General features: G+C 33.7%; 1 long non-coding RNA gene across 1 annotated transcript; it reads right to left on the bottom strand.

Moving 5' to 3' along the window:
* Positions 1-2,859: 2,859 nt before the first annotated feature.
* LOC145162817 (uncharacterized) lies at positions 2,860-4,593 on the bottom strand. The gene is made up of 2 exons (XR_013739353.1): positions 4,400-4,593; positions 2,860-3,197 (listed from the first exon to the last, which is right to left on the bottom strand). It is a non-coding gene; the product is annotated as an uncharacterized LOC145162817 (long non-coding RNA).
* Positions 4,594-13,638: the final 9,045 nt, after the last annotated feature.

The raw sequence follows: 13,638 nt of genomic DNA on the forward strand, positions 1-13,638 counted from the left end.
ACACTAAAGATAATATAGAGTAAGCAGGGTCGGTCCACAGGAATACGAGACTTCTTATTTAGCCATATTCTCACGCATCATACAAACAATATTAAAATGGGGGATTATGTTTAAACTCGAATTGAACTTCATAAATAAACAAGTTTGATAACAAAATTCAGTAAAAGAAATACATTTCGGATTCTGATTCCTATACATGTATTATGTTGATAGATGTAGTATGATTATGACTCATGTTCAATCTAGGTTGGTAATTTAGATATTAATAAACTCTAATATCCAAGTTGACAAATGTGTTTTATTCAAAACATGTTCTTCAAATAAAACTTCATTTAATTGATTCAATTCAAATAAGCTCTTGCATCAAATCTTTAAATGACATTAAGTTCTTGCAACAATTACCAACAATGTTCAACATTCCTCGTAAGCTTGGGATTATGAACATTTAATCTTTGATTACACTTATTTTTATCTAATTACAACCAATCAAGTGCATGTTACTAACATCAAATCATAAAACATATGCGAATTTTACAATTTGATTAACAAAAATGATAAGAACCATAATTCATTGATCAATTGAAAGAGAGAACCAATCAAACATATAATTAAGATCAAATCAAAGATTACTAGATGATAACATAAAGTCAAGTTCAAATTACAACCTAACAACAAACACTTAAGAATCCAGAATTAGATATGATTAAGAAATCAGCCACACATATATAAGTTAAACTACAAATTCAACAAGTTTGATCTTCAAATTGACTTACAAAATGCAAATTAAAGTGTTTCCAAATGATCTCTTCAAGCTACCAACTAAAATCTTCCTCTAAGAATTGACCCTGATGTCCTGGAATAAATATGAGTCTGTTTTTGTTGTTTAAAATCCCGAAATTCGTTCATAAAAGAAAACTGTCCTGGAAGTTATACGACAGACACGACCCCGTGTCAAATTGTGAAGGAATAACACGGCCCCGTGTCATCCAAAAACTTAGGGTTTTTCCTCATTCGCAGCCACTAAACGTTGACTAACCGATTGACACGACCCGTGTCAAAGATAGACACGAACCGTGTCAACTCTTCTGTGACAAATTCTTGTTTTCTTCAATTCTTCTCCAAAAAATCCGCATCTTTGCTCCCGGTCCTTTTTCACCATCCCGATTCATCTCCAACCTCTAGAACCACTTGAAATGGCATAAAAATTGTGGAAATAAAGTGTGCGAAGTTTTTTTTCCCAAAAACAAGTAAATTGCATGGATTATTACTAAATTGAAATGCAAAAGAATGAATTAAACATGCTTCAATAGTGCATAAAATGCACTTAACAATATATATATATATATATATATATATATATATATATATATATATATATATATATATATATATATATATATATATATATATATATATAGAACATAACACAAAAGTATATCACAAACTATACTTTTATTTATTATAATTTATTTGGGATTACATTGTTTAAAAGGGTCAAACACACATCGTAAACATAACTAAAAATGACAAATAGACAGAACTAAACTCCAGCAAGCTTCCTTGAAAACCTTTTCCTAGGCACAACTATCCTCCACACTTATCTCCCTGAGAATACATATATTTTTGAAAACGTCAACATAATGTTGGTGAGTACATAAATTTTTATAGTTTATTTGGTTGTCTTAAATTAAGAATCCTTTTTATTTTAGAAAAACCTTTCTTAAAATATTTTATGAACCCTAGCTTACTATCTATTGAAGATAGCTAACGACCCTATCTTATTATCTTTTAGGATATTTTATTAATCCTAATTTTATATCTTTGTAGGATATTTAACTAATCCTAACGTGTTTTATATACCACACTAAGAAATCTCTGTTGGTATTTGGATCTCTAAGGTGGTTGTAATGTATTATCATGAGCCTCCATAATCGACGCTGCTTGACTAGTGATTTCCCTGCCACGACGCTACATAGGATGTCGAATAATGATTAATAAGACAATTATCCTACCGGGATTGTAGCTAGCAATCGCAGGTGGGGGTGTCAATTCCTGCATAGATCTATACATATCTTTCTAGCTCTCGCAAGATTAACGATTACATGTTCGGGGTAGCCGAGTTTAATCAAGACTATTGGATGAATATTAATAGCTCACTAACGCATTAACCTTAGGTATTTTATCTTTTATCCTTTTTATTGAGTGATTTCCTATAACTATCACAATATAAACCCCTTTAATTTTATATTTGATAATTATATCTTTTAGATATCATAATTATTTTTTATATATATATGTATATATTTTATTTTGCGATACATACGTACATACATACATGTATATATATATATATATATATATATATATATATATATATATATATATATATATATATATATATATATATATATATATATATAGGGCTAGGTTATAATGTGGACAACAAATATTGTGTGGATGTAGGGACGATTCTGGACCAATGGATGAGAACAAATGAAAGAATGTGATTTAGGGTTTATGTTATTACAATAGGAAGACATGTATAATATAATTAAACATATATACTTGTAAGGGTAGTTTAGTCAATTAAGCTATATTTAAAAAAAGAAAATCTTGGATTTTAGGAGGTTACTAATTCTTTTAATTTTTAAAAAATGTACATTTTGAAAAAATAACAAGATTATCTTAAAGAATAACATATCATGACAGAATATTCTGACAGAATATATATTTTGACAGAATTAACATCTTGAATAATATAAACATTCTTAAACCATCAATTAAAGAATAACAACATTTTTTTTATGTTCTTAGACATTCAGATTTAAATAACAACATTTGCATTTTTGAAGAATGAGATACCAAAAAAAAAAAACGTTTTTGATGTAATTTACATAAAAAAAAGATACATTCTGATGCAAATAACAACATTCTTGCCCCATAATGTAAAAGGTATTACAATTTGGTCTATTCTAAAAGAATATGTTGATGATGCATTCTAAAAGAATATGTTGATGCATTATGAACGAATATGTTGATGATGTAATCCTAGTCTTCATCACCGTCTCCGTCTTAATAGATCACCACCTTACCTTCTTTCATTATAACATGGAAACCAAAAACAAGTACCACATGGAATGGCACCCTTGATTCCAAACTTGCAATTGCATTCCAGTGGTGAAATCATTCCCATACACCTGATTCCAAAATTGCAATCCGCACTCAGAATAAACAAATGATCATTTTAAGGTTTATTAAAATATAAAGACCATCCTTAAATCACAAAGCACAAATACCATTTCTATTGTAGGAATATCCCAAAGTTAATACATTAAATAAAACCCAATTTCTATATCGCCCGATTTTATCCACTAATACAAATAAAAATAAGAAAAAAAATTACAAAGCAATTAAACTTTCAACAACATGGTAAGATGGTTCTGAAGATGTTGGTGATTCCTTTTCCATATGTGGATTCCATAAGAATTAAGAACAATGTAAATATGTGGAAAATAAGTACCCCATATCTCTTAAACCGTTATAATGTTTCCTTACTTCTATAGCAAATTTGACAAGTTATAATAACATCCAAACATATATGTGCATTTATCATGCCACCAAATGGATGGAAGAAGACATTAAAAACATGCTATTCTGAAATGATTACTATTTAATTACTTTTCATTGATATGATTATACATATTAACAAGGATAGAAATAACCACGATGAAACGTAAAAAGATGTCTTATATTTTCTATTAGTTATAGATTCAACAGGTCATTATTAATCAAAATTTTGTTAAACCTAAGAAAAATCAGAAGTCGAGATATGCTAGATTCTATTAGGTCGTAAAGAATATGTGTGTAAATTAAGTAGGACATTAAGACCTAAATTAAAGTTTTATTTGGATGAATTTTGACACTTCCGCATAAAGCTTATTGATGAAATGCTAAATTTCAACAAATATGAATAATGATTTATACTAAAACCATCAGAACCACATGTGATAATTCATTCTTGGCTTTTGGTTTCTAACATTTGATTCATTCAAGGTAATTAAGAAATCCATAACAAGAATCTCAAAAAGAACAGTTAAAGAACTACTAAGAAATAAGAGAGGTGGAGAGCATACCATTAGGATCTAGAAAATATATAACCAGTAAGAATTCAATGTCCAAAAAGCATCAATTGAGTTCAAAAAAAAAAAAAAAAATTGGACCAGTAACACGAAAAACGGGAAAGGAATCGATTGGTATCAAGAGCACATTAAATTGGTATCAAATCATCAAAGGGAGAAAAAGATTGACCGAAGTGCACAAAGTCGAATTCTTGGCTGCCAATTTCTAGTAATCGATTGAAAAACATAACTAGTATTTAATTAGGAAAGAAATTACATACCTTAAAAAATTCCTCACCACTGACCTATAACTTCTTCTGAGTATGGACTTTAACAGCTGCTATTTCCCTATTAGGGTGCGACGATCGCCAGAGAAGGGGACCGACATCGGAAAAATGGGGGGAAGGGAGAATCGACACTAGAGAGATTCGGAGACGTAGGGTTTTTGAGATGTTGTTGGGATTTAAGGTGTAACTGATCCTTTATTTAAGAGATTTTCCATATTTATCTTAATTTATTTTGGTATATAAAAAGAATTATATATAAAGTTACGAAATTACCCTTATATAATTTTGTTAAAGAAATTAATATTTCTTAAATCTCATTGGTCCTTACGGCCACACAATAGTTAGTGATCCACATTTGAACCTAGCTTTATATATATATATATATATATATATATATATATATATATATATATATATATATATATATATATGGTTATATGAAAACACGATATTTGGACAGAGAAACGATTAGGTACAATGCATATCCCTAAATTTGACCAACATTACTTCTAGGTACTATGTTATCCTAGGAAATCAATCATTATAACACCTAGGAAATATCTCTTCCTAGACTATCAAACATCATACCTCTTAGGCATAATATCATAGCTTACAACTAGGTATAGTATGTCTAGCTACATTATCCTAAGGTTTCATGCTTTATAAAACGATGGATGTTTGTTGATATAAATATATTTTGATAAAGCAGTTTGATTAGCATGTATTTCCCCCTCCCCCCCAAAAAAAAAACTTCTAAAATAGTAAAATGGGGCTATGAACTCACCCTTGTCGCGTGAGACCGTTGATGTAGGGTTGAATCGGGCTCGGGACTCCAGGGACCACTCCAAGGAAAACAGCTTTGAGAATTGAAGAGAGAGTGAGAATGGAAGGTGTGAGAAGTGAGTTCTGCACTGCCTTCTATTTATATTCATGGATTTCGGGTACGCGTGACACAAATATCTGAGCGCGTCGCGCTAATCATCGTGGCTCCATCCAGAGAAGACCATGTGTCACTTCCCAAATTGGCCACACCACTCGCAATATTCTTGAATCCGGTGTCAGGTGCAGGATAGGCATAAGCGCGCACCTCGTGCATACAAAAAGATTTTGCAAAAATCGTAACTTCTTTATGCGAGTTCCGATCTAAGCTCTCTTTATATTTATATAATGATCTCAATGAGTACTATAACTCTCCTTTAGGTTGCTTTAGCTAGTTTTGACTTTTATTTTTGTGCCTAACGGGGGTAAAAATAAATGATTTTACAAAAATCATATCTCTTTGATAAGGATCCCGTTTCCGACACTCTTTGTCTTAAAGTTTATATATTAAGGAGTACTACGAGTCTCCTTTTTGCATTTTTAGTCAAAACTCAACCAATCTATATGTACCGTTTTGACGTAATTAATTTTAATTACGCGATTGATTTCTATTTTAATAAAATCCATAACTCCTTCCTTTGGAGTTAGATGTTTACGAATCTTATATCATTGAGATCACGTTTACGAATACTTTCCAAGTATGTTAACCAACTTAGAAAACAATACAACTTTTTAGATGCTAAATTTCGAGCCTATTAGTCGATTTAACAAATAAGTGTAATGACACATTTGATTTTTATTATCTCAAAATCAAATATTAGAATACTAAGCTATTACATCTAGTTTTTTTCCTACTCTTTTCTAATGGTGATCAGTGACGGAAACCTCTCGGTTGTCACATCTTTCCTCCTGATCATGAGACTTGACAACACGATCATCAATCAATTTGTCTCTTTTCTTCTTTACCTCTTTCCACCATTTTCTAAGAATTACTTCTTGAAGTTAATGCTAGCACTTTCACCCCCGACTCCCCTTTCCTCGGTCCGATAACTTTTAACAATTTGATCAAAATCAGGTTCTAACATTTAGGAATTAAAAACCTTGAACGGTTGGGACCATAATCCAAAGTAATTGGAGACAACCAAATGGGTCTATGATCTGAAATAATCAACTCCAAATCAATTACATAAAGATTAAGGAACTGATTGACCACCTCTTCAGATAGTAAAAATCTATCAAGCTTACTAGATTTGGCTCCGTTGTTACCAACTCTAGTGAAAGAATACCCACCCATAGTAATCTCACAAAGGCCATCATCATTAATAAAGGAGTTTCTTTGAGAAAAAACCGACCCCAATCTCTCATTTTGGTTTCTTACAACATTAAAGTCACCAGAGTGTTGGATTAAGGTGTCTAAGCTCATAATTAAACTGGTATAAACTTGAAAATAGAAGCAAAGTCCTTTTTGGGTTGCCCTCATAACCATAAATAGCTAGAAATGATTTTAAGAGAGAGAGAGAGAGAAATGATTTGTTAATATATTATGTGATTAATATATTAATTGGAAATAGATAATTGATCAGTTAATTTATTATGTGATTAATAAATTAATATGTCATCAATAGTTGAATAATCGATTTGTTAATTTATATGGTTAATAAATTAATAGGAAATCAATTATAATTAATTAATTATTAATTAGAATTAATCTGGAATTAATTTGGGATTAATTGGAATTAATTAAAGGTGTTGTAATTATTCAATAGTTGAACAAAATAAGTAATTCTAGAAACCTCCATGGAATTGACGATTTTGGAGGCTCATCTAGGGTTTCTGGAAGCCCCCTAGTTGTATAAAAGGAAAGGATTTGAATTAGGATTAAATCTATTATTTAATCAATTCAGATTCTGCTTTTCTTGCAAGTTACCTAAACTATAAATAGGACCCCAATGCCATCAATTTTCATTCCTGAACTTCCTAAGAAGCATAGGAACAAAATTTATTCATCTCCTCTCTATCTCCTCTTCATTATAGGGTTTCTAGGGTTTTGGGTGTGAGCCATTAGAGGCATTAGATTTCTGGTGCTTGCTTTCCAAGGTTTTCAAGAAGGATACTGGTGTTATTATTTTCTACAATAATCAAGAGGTATGTGAACCCTAACTCTATGTAAATTTCGATTCTTATAGAGTTCCCTTAGGGTTCTTGATGTTTATAGGTTATTGCTATCAATAGAGAAAACATAGATCCAAATAGGTTGCATGTGAACTTAAGAGTTAAGTAATTTTTGCCTCATGCATAGATTTATAGCCTATAAAACCTATCACAAAGAACATATACAGAAGACTATTTCTCTGCATAATATTCAGCAAAAACATCCATAACTCACATTTTTATTTTCTTCCTGAAGTGCATAGAAGTTAACCGTAAATCGTTTGAATTTAAAAAACACCCACTCTCCCTGAACAATAACCACAATGTCAGTACATGTAATTTTGTTTTTGATAAGAACAACCGGATCCCACATAGACATAATACCACCCGAATGCCCACGAGACGAACTAGTAGCAAAGTTGAAAGCAAAATTCCCCCATAAACTTCTTAAAATAAACAATTCCACATCTTTCATCCTCGTTTCTTGAATGCCAAGAAACGAAACCCCCATTTTATTACATAAGGCCGAAATGCTTTTCTGTTTAACCTTATTGCTAATGCTACACATATTTATTGACAAAATATTCATTTATTAATAAGCTTCTCACCTATTTCATTCACAATATTCATCATATCTTGATTACAATATGACATATTATAAGCAAATAATGTTCCAACCTCAATAAATCTTGTCTTAGCATTCAATAGAGAAGTTCCATCAGGTTGTAGACCTGTTTTTGAAGTCTGCTTTGGTCCCTTTTTTGTTTTTGGATTCCCAAAGAATGAAATTGTTGGTACATAATTTCCTAAAATACCCCCAACACCTGCTGAAATTGAATTAGAATCATTATGAATCGCCTTACTAAACCCCGAAGGTTTAGATAGAGAAGGACTATCATCATTTATTCCACCAGAAGGCTGCACTTGCTCCATTACAAAATTTTCATTTTCTTTATCGTCAACCCACTTCTCATTGTTTTCATTTTGTTTACCTGAAGAGCCATCTTTTGAAGCAATATCTTTAGCATTCCCTTCCACCTGATAATCTCTTTCTATCTCTTGATTTTTCATATTAACCACTTTAGACCTGATACATTCCTCTTGATCTAAAGAATGATTAACATTTATGTGAACATTATTCATTTCAACGGGTTATTTACGTCACCTTCTTTCAAGTCATCATCCGAAACAAATTGATTAGATGCAGACGAACCATCACTCTCATTACCATCTTGGAATTTACTATGATCAATTGTCAGAACCCAATTTGCAATTTTTGAAACTGAAACAATGTATTTAACTCCATCAATATCAACATGAACCATGCCATTTATCTTTGACATGCTTTTCGTTTTGATACATATCCTTCCAATCCCTGCTGGTTCATCTTCATCATCATCAATGAACAAAACATCTCCAAACATAGCAACCACTTTCTTAAAAGCCGATGAAGTCCAAGCACAAAGATAAATGAGTCAAACACCTATACCTATTTTACAAATAGAAAAAAAAAATTAACAAAACTTTGAACATGCGAGATAATTTTTAAAAATAAAAAGTACAACATATTTATATAAAAAAACAAGCACTTATATAGTTTTAGCCATAAATATAAAAATGAGAAATTAAATATCCTCCTACATTTTGTTCCTAATTATCTTCCGACCTATGTGAAATGGTGAAAAATGTCAGATTTTGTTAAAATTAGTTATATTTTAAGACACTTGTCATCAAATTTTAACAAAATCTGACACTTGTCATCATTTCACATGAGTATGAAAAATCCATTCAGGAGTCGTAATAGATTTTGGGTATATAAAAAGAATGAAAGAAACTAATAAAACGTGTTTATAAAACAAGTCATTCCTTGAAGAATATTTTTCCTAATCATCCCACCCATGGGGACGATTTCATTTTTTTTCATCCCACCATAGAAGATGAATTCTTCTATTTTTTGATTTATCCCACGTTAAATGATGATTTCTAATTTTCGATTCATCATACCATAGGGATATTTTTTCATCATTATTGGTCATTGAAATCCTCATATTTATTTTGGAGGAATTCTTTAATTTTCCATCATTATTAATCACTGAAATCCTCATATTTCTTTTGGAGGAATTCTATATTTCTCTCTTTTTTCATAACCTTACGTTTCTTTATTTGATGCAAGTGGGAATTCTATATTTCTCTTTTTTTTTTCATAACCTTACGTTTCTTTATTTGATGCAAGTAGATCTTCCTCCTTTCTAACATTTTCAATTTTATAGAAATTTTCTACAACATCAATTGGTAAATAAAGGTTAAAAAGTTAAAACATTATAATCATTTTGGTTCATCAATAACCTTTTCATCATTGTAGTTGTATGATGATCATTTAATACATCAGATGACAAAACCAGGGTTTTATATTATTTCTTGAAACGATTACAAAGATGTTCTAGTTTAACCTATACTATGCCTCTTATAGGCCACACTACCGGGTTCTATCTACATGGCTGCATTATATCTTGATTTTGGAACATATAGTCCTTACTCCTGATCCCTTGCATCCTCGCCTGCTTCATTAAGGATCATTGGAAATGCTTTTGCCTTTGGTTTCGGAGGTACGTTTAGCTTTGTAGCTCTTTTCCTCTTTGGGCAGTCTTGCTTGTAGTGCCCTTCTTCATTACATTCATAACACACCCTTTTAATGAATGTACATTCATTGGCGTAATGCCCATACTTTCCACATTTGAAACATGTCACCTCCGTGCCACATTTTCCTACGTGTTTCTTCTTGCACTTATCGCACCATCTTGCTTCACCTCTTTCTTCGAACTTTGAACCAGACTTGCTCGTCTTGTTGGATTTTGATGATCCATTGAACTTCCTTTTCTCGCCAACATCGGCTCCCTCCAGACCCCTTTCCTTTAACTGGGACTCAACATTTTTGGCTGCTCTAATGGCTGCCTTCAACGTGCTTGCCATTTTGACCGTCGGGACAAAGTCTGAGGGCAATCCGTTAGCAAACTTTTCTATCTTGGCGAGTTCAGTCGGCACCAAGTATGGAAACAACTTCATATTTTCGATGAATGTAGTAGCATAGTCATCAATGCTCATTCTCCCATTTTTCAAGTTCTGGAACTCATTGTTTAGATCTATAAGATCTATCTCTGAGCAGTACTGCAACTTTAACTGCTCCAAGAACATTTCCCAAGACATTTGCAGGGCTTCACCATGTGGCATCGTGTCTGCCAGTACCTTGCACCAGCTTAAAACTCCGGTCTTTAGTTGTCTGACCGCAAAGACGGTTTTCTTCTTATCGCTACAGTTGTAGTTTTCAAATACCATCTCCATTTTGGAGATCCAGTCCATAATCTCTACAGGTTTTGGGCTTCTGGAAAGACTTGGCGGTTTGGCGCCCAAGAAATTCTTATACATACGCCCATCTCTGTTGATTTCTCTCTCCGGGTCATTCCTTTCTGCCACCGTGGGTTCCGCTTGACTGACAGTATGACTGTAATTTACTTCCCCTGACTGTCCGTTATTTAATTCAGGTTGTTCAACAGGCATTGAAGGTTCATCCCTGTTGTTCAACAATTGTCTCATTTCTTCCCTCTGTTCAGCCATCATAGCCCGAATCATGGCTTGAACTCCAGCCATTGTGATTGGTTCTGGTGCAGCTTGTACTATAGTCACCTGCTCAATCACTTGGGGTTGAGGTTGTTGATTCCTATTCGCATTTCCAGCTCCACTTCGGGTTCTTGGCATTATGATCTATACACCAAATTAGGCGAATTTAGATCTCTATTCATGATAGATATTTAAATTCTCCTTATCACTCCGAAACGTTTACATTCTAGTTCTAATATCGTAGTCGTACGCTTAGAATCCTAAACACATATTGTAACGCCCGTAGATCCGGGCTAGTCAATTTAGAGATAATAGGGGTCGAAAATGACTTTTCGACAAAAGATTATTTAGAATAAATAATCTCAACCAAGTTGTAGAATATGTCTCAAGTGTTCCGTACATATAAAGAACGCCGAAATCCGAGTTATAACGAAGAAGTTATGGCCTGTCGAAGTTTTTCAGCAAAACCGGCATGGCACCGAGGGACGTAAATAGTGAATTTACGATAGAGGACTTTTTAGCCTTAGTGATCTAAACAAAAGTTGTATGATATGTTAAACCGAGAACATCCATAAAAAGAACGCCCAAATCTGACTTCGTATGAGGAAGTTACGATTTTTCTAAGATTCGGCTTAGCAGTGCACGGCCCGAAACTCGAATTTTAGTTCGAGCGGTTTTTGGCTTACGCTACCTAAATGAGAATTGAAGATCTCATTAATAGGAACTCAACGGTAAAAAGACAGACGAAAACGAAGTCCGTATGAAGGAGTTACGAATTCTTCGCGGTTATTTAACAGTCTAATCTCATCCTACTGTTAAATTTAAGATCGGTCGAGAATTAGCCGATGGAGTCTAAATGAAATTTGTATATCTTGTTTTTACCTACACGTGAAAACAAAGAACGTCAAAAACGGATCTCGTATGCGAAAGTTACGGGGTTTAGAAGTCGGCAAGGTGCTGCTGCAAAAGGGGTGACGTGACACAATACAGGCCACACACGTTTGGCCACCAGAAAGATGACATGTGGCATGGACTCGGCGAGTCAGTACATCGACTCGGCGAGTGGATCAGGAATTCAACCTATAAATAGAGGTGCCGGGTTCCTTCATTCTTCACACCATCCAAACTCTTCTCTCTCTATACTTTCTCTCTCTAAAGCCCCAAAACCCCCCTAAAGTCTAGGTAAACCCCCTAGCACCTGAAGGAAGCCCCGAGAAAAGATCCCTTCGGCTCAGAACCTCTGCTCCGGCGGAGTCCGGTTTTTGAGAAAACCCGCTGTAAGTGAGCTACGCCTACGCTATTTTTAATATAGCTTTTAATTAATTATAGTAACGTTATTAGGACATTATAATAATTATTTGGGCTATTATTATGAGTTATATAAGAGTCGTTATAATATCTTTTTAACCACTCGCGGTACGGGGAATCTGGTTTAAAGGGCCGCGTAGGGTTGTTGGATTTCAGAAGTGCTATATGCCAAAATGGTCCTGCCATCTGGTGTTTTATGTCCGGCCCCTGTCTGTACATAGTGGGTGAAGAATATTGGTTAACGCTTATATAACAGTAATGATAGCAAAACTATTAATTAGTCTCGTCAAACATTAGACTAAACTCTAGTGGTAATGATACTAGGTTTTGTCCGAGGGAAATTGTTTTAAGATTAACGAAGCGCTGTCCGAGTACCGAGTGACCACCTTATCATATGAGTGCATAGTTACTTTCATCTTACACATAGATATGAAGTATTTTATATAAATTACGTGCTATGTGTGCATATTGTCTGAATACTTGCTGTCTATGCTGAATGAAAGATTTTATACAGGTTTTAAATGATTTAAACTGTTTATATATTTTATATCTACAAAATATGTTGGGTAAAACATGGGTAGATGAAATATGAATTGAATGTTGAGATAAGAGGTGATATAGACCATGAGATAAGGGTGAGAGGTGAACAAGGAGAGAAGTCTTTTACCCAAGCGTGGCCCCGTCATCTAGCAGAGTGTGGATGATAACCATGGACTATTCTAGACAGTCCAGTGGAACACTAGCAGGCTCGCAACCTGTAGGTGTTGTGAACGATGTGTTCACCCGGTGTACTCTAAACCCTGGCGATCATGCGGACTTGGTGCCTAAACCTTGGCGATCATGCGGACTTGGTGCCTAAACCTTGGCGACCATGCACACTTGGTGCCTAAACCTTGGCGATCATGTAGACTTGGTGCCTAAACCCTGGCGACCATGCAGACTTTGTGCCTTAACCCTGGCGACTATGCAGACTTAGTGCCCATTGTGTAAACCGTGGCAATGATGGACTTCGTGCCGATTCCTTAGGATGATCCTTAGGAATGAATGAACGAGGAATAACTGATTCTTAGGGTAGATCCTTAAGAGTAAAAAAGATAATGGGGATGGGTAATTGGGTTGATTGTTTGATGTTTAAACATAATAATTATATTATTGTGGGTTGAAAACCCTATGTACTCACCAGGTTTCCCAACATGACCCACTCAGTTTATTTGAATCACAGGTGTCGATATGAAGTTACATTACACTGACAGATTAAGGAGATATAAATCACTAGTGATAATGAATGTAAGTTCTGTTTATGCTTATGTTTCTGTATTGACGATGACATCCCAAATGTT

This window comes from Lactuca virosa, chromosome 3, assembly GCF_052849685.1.
Source record: "Lactuca virosa cultivar CGN04683 chromosome 3, Lactuca_virosa_CGN04683_v6, whole genome shotgun sequence".
Classification (NCBI taxonomy): domain Eukaryota; kingdom Viridiplantae; phylum Streptophyta; class Magnoliopsida; order Asterales; family Asteraceae; genus Lactuca; species Lactuca virosa.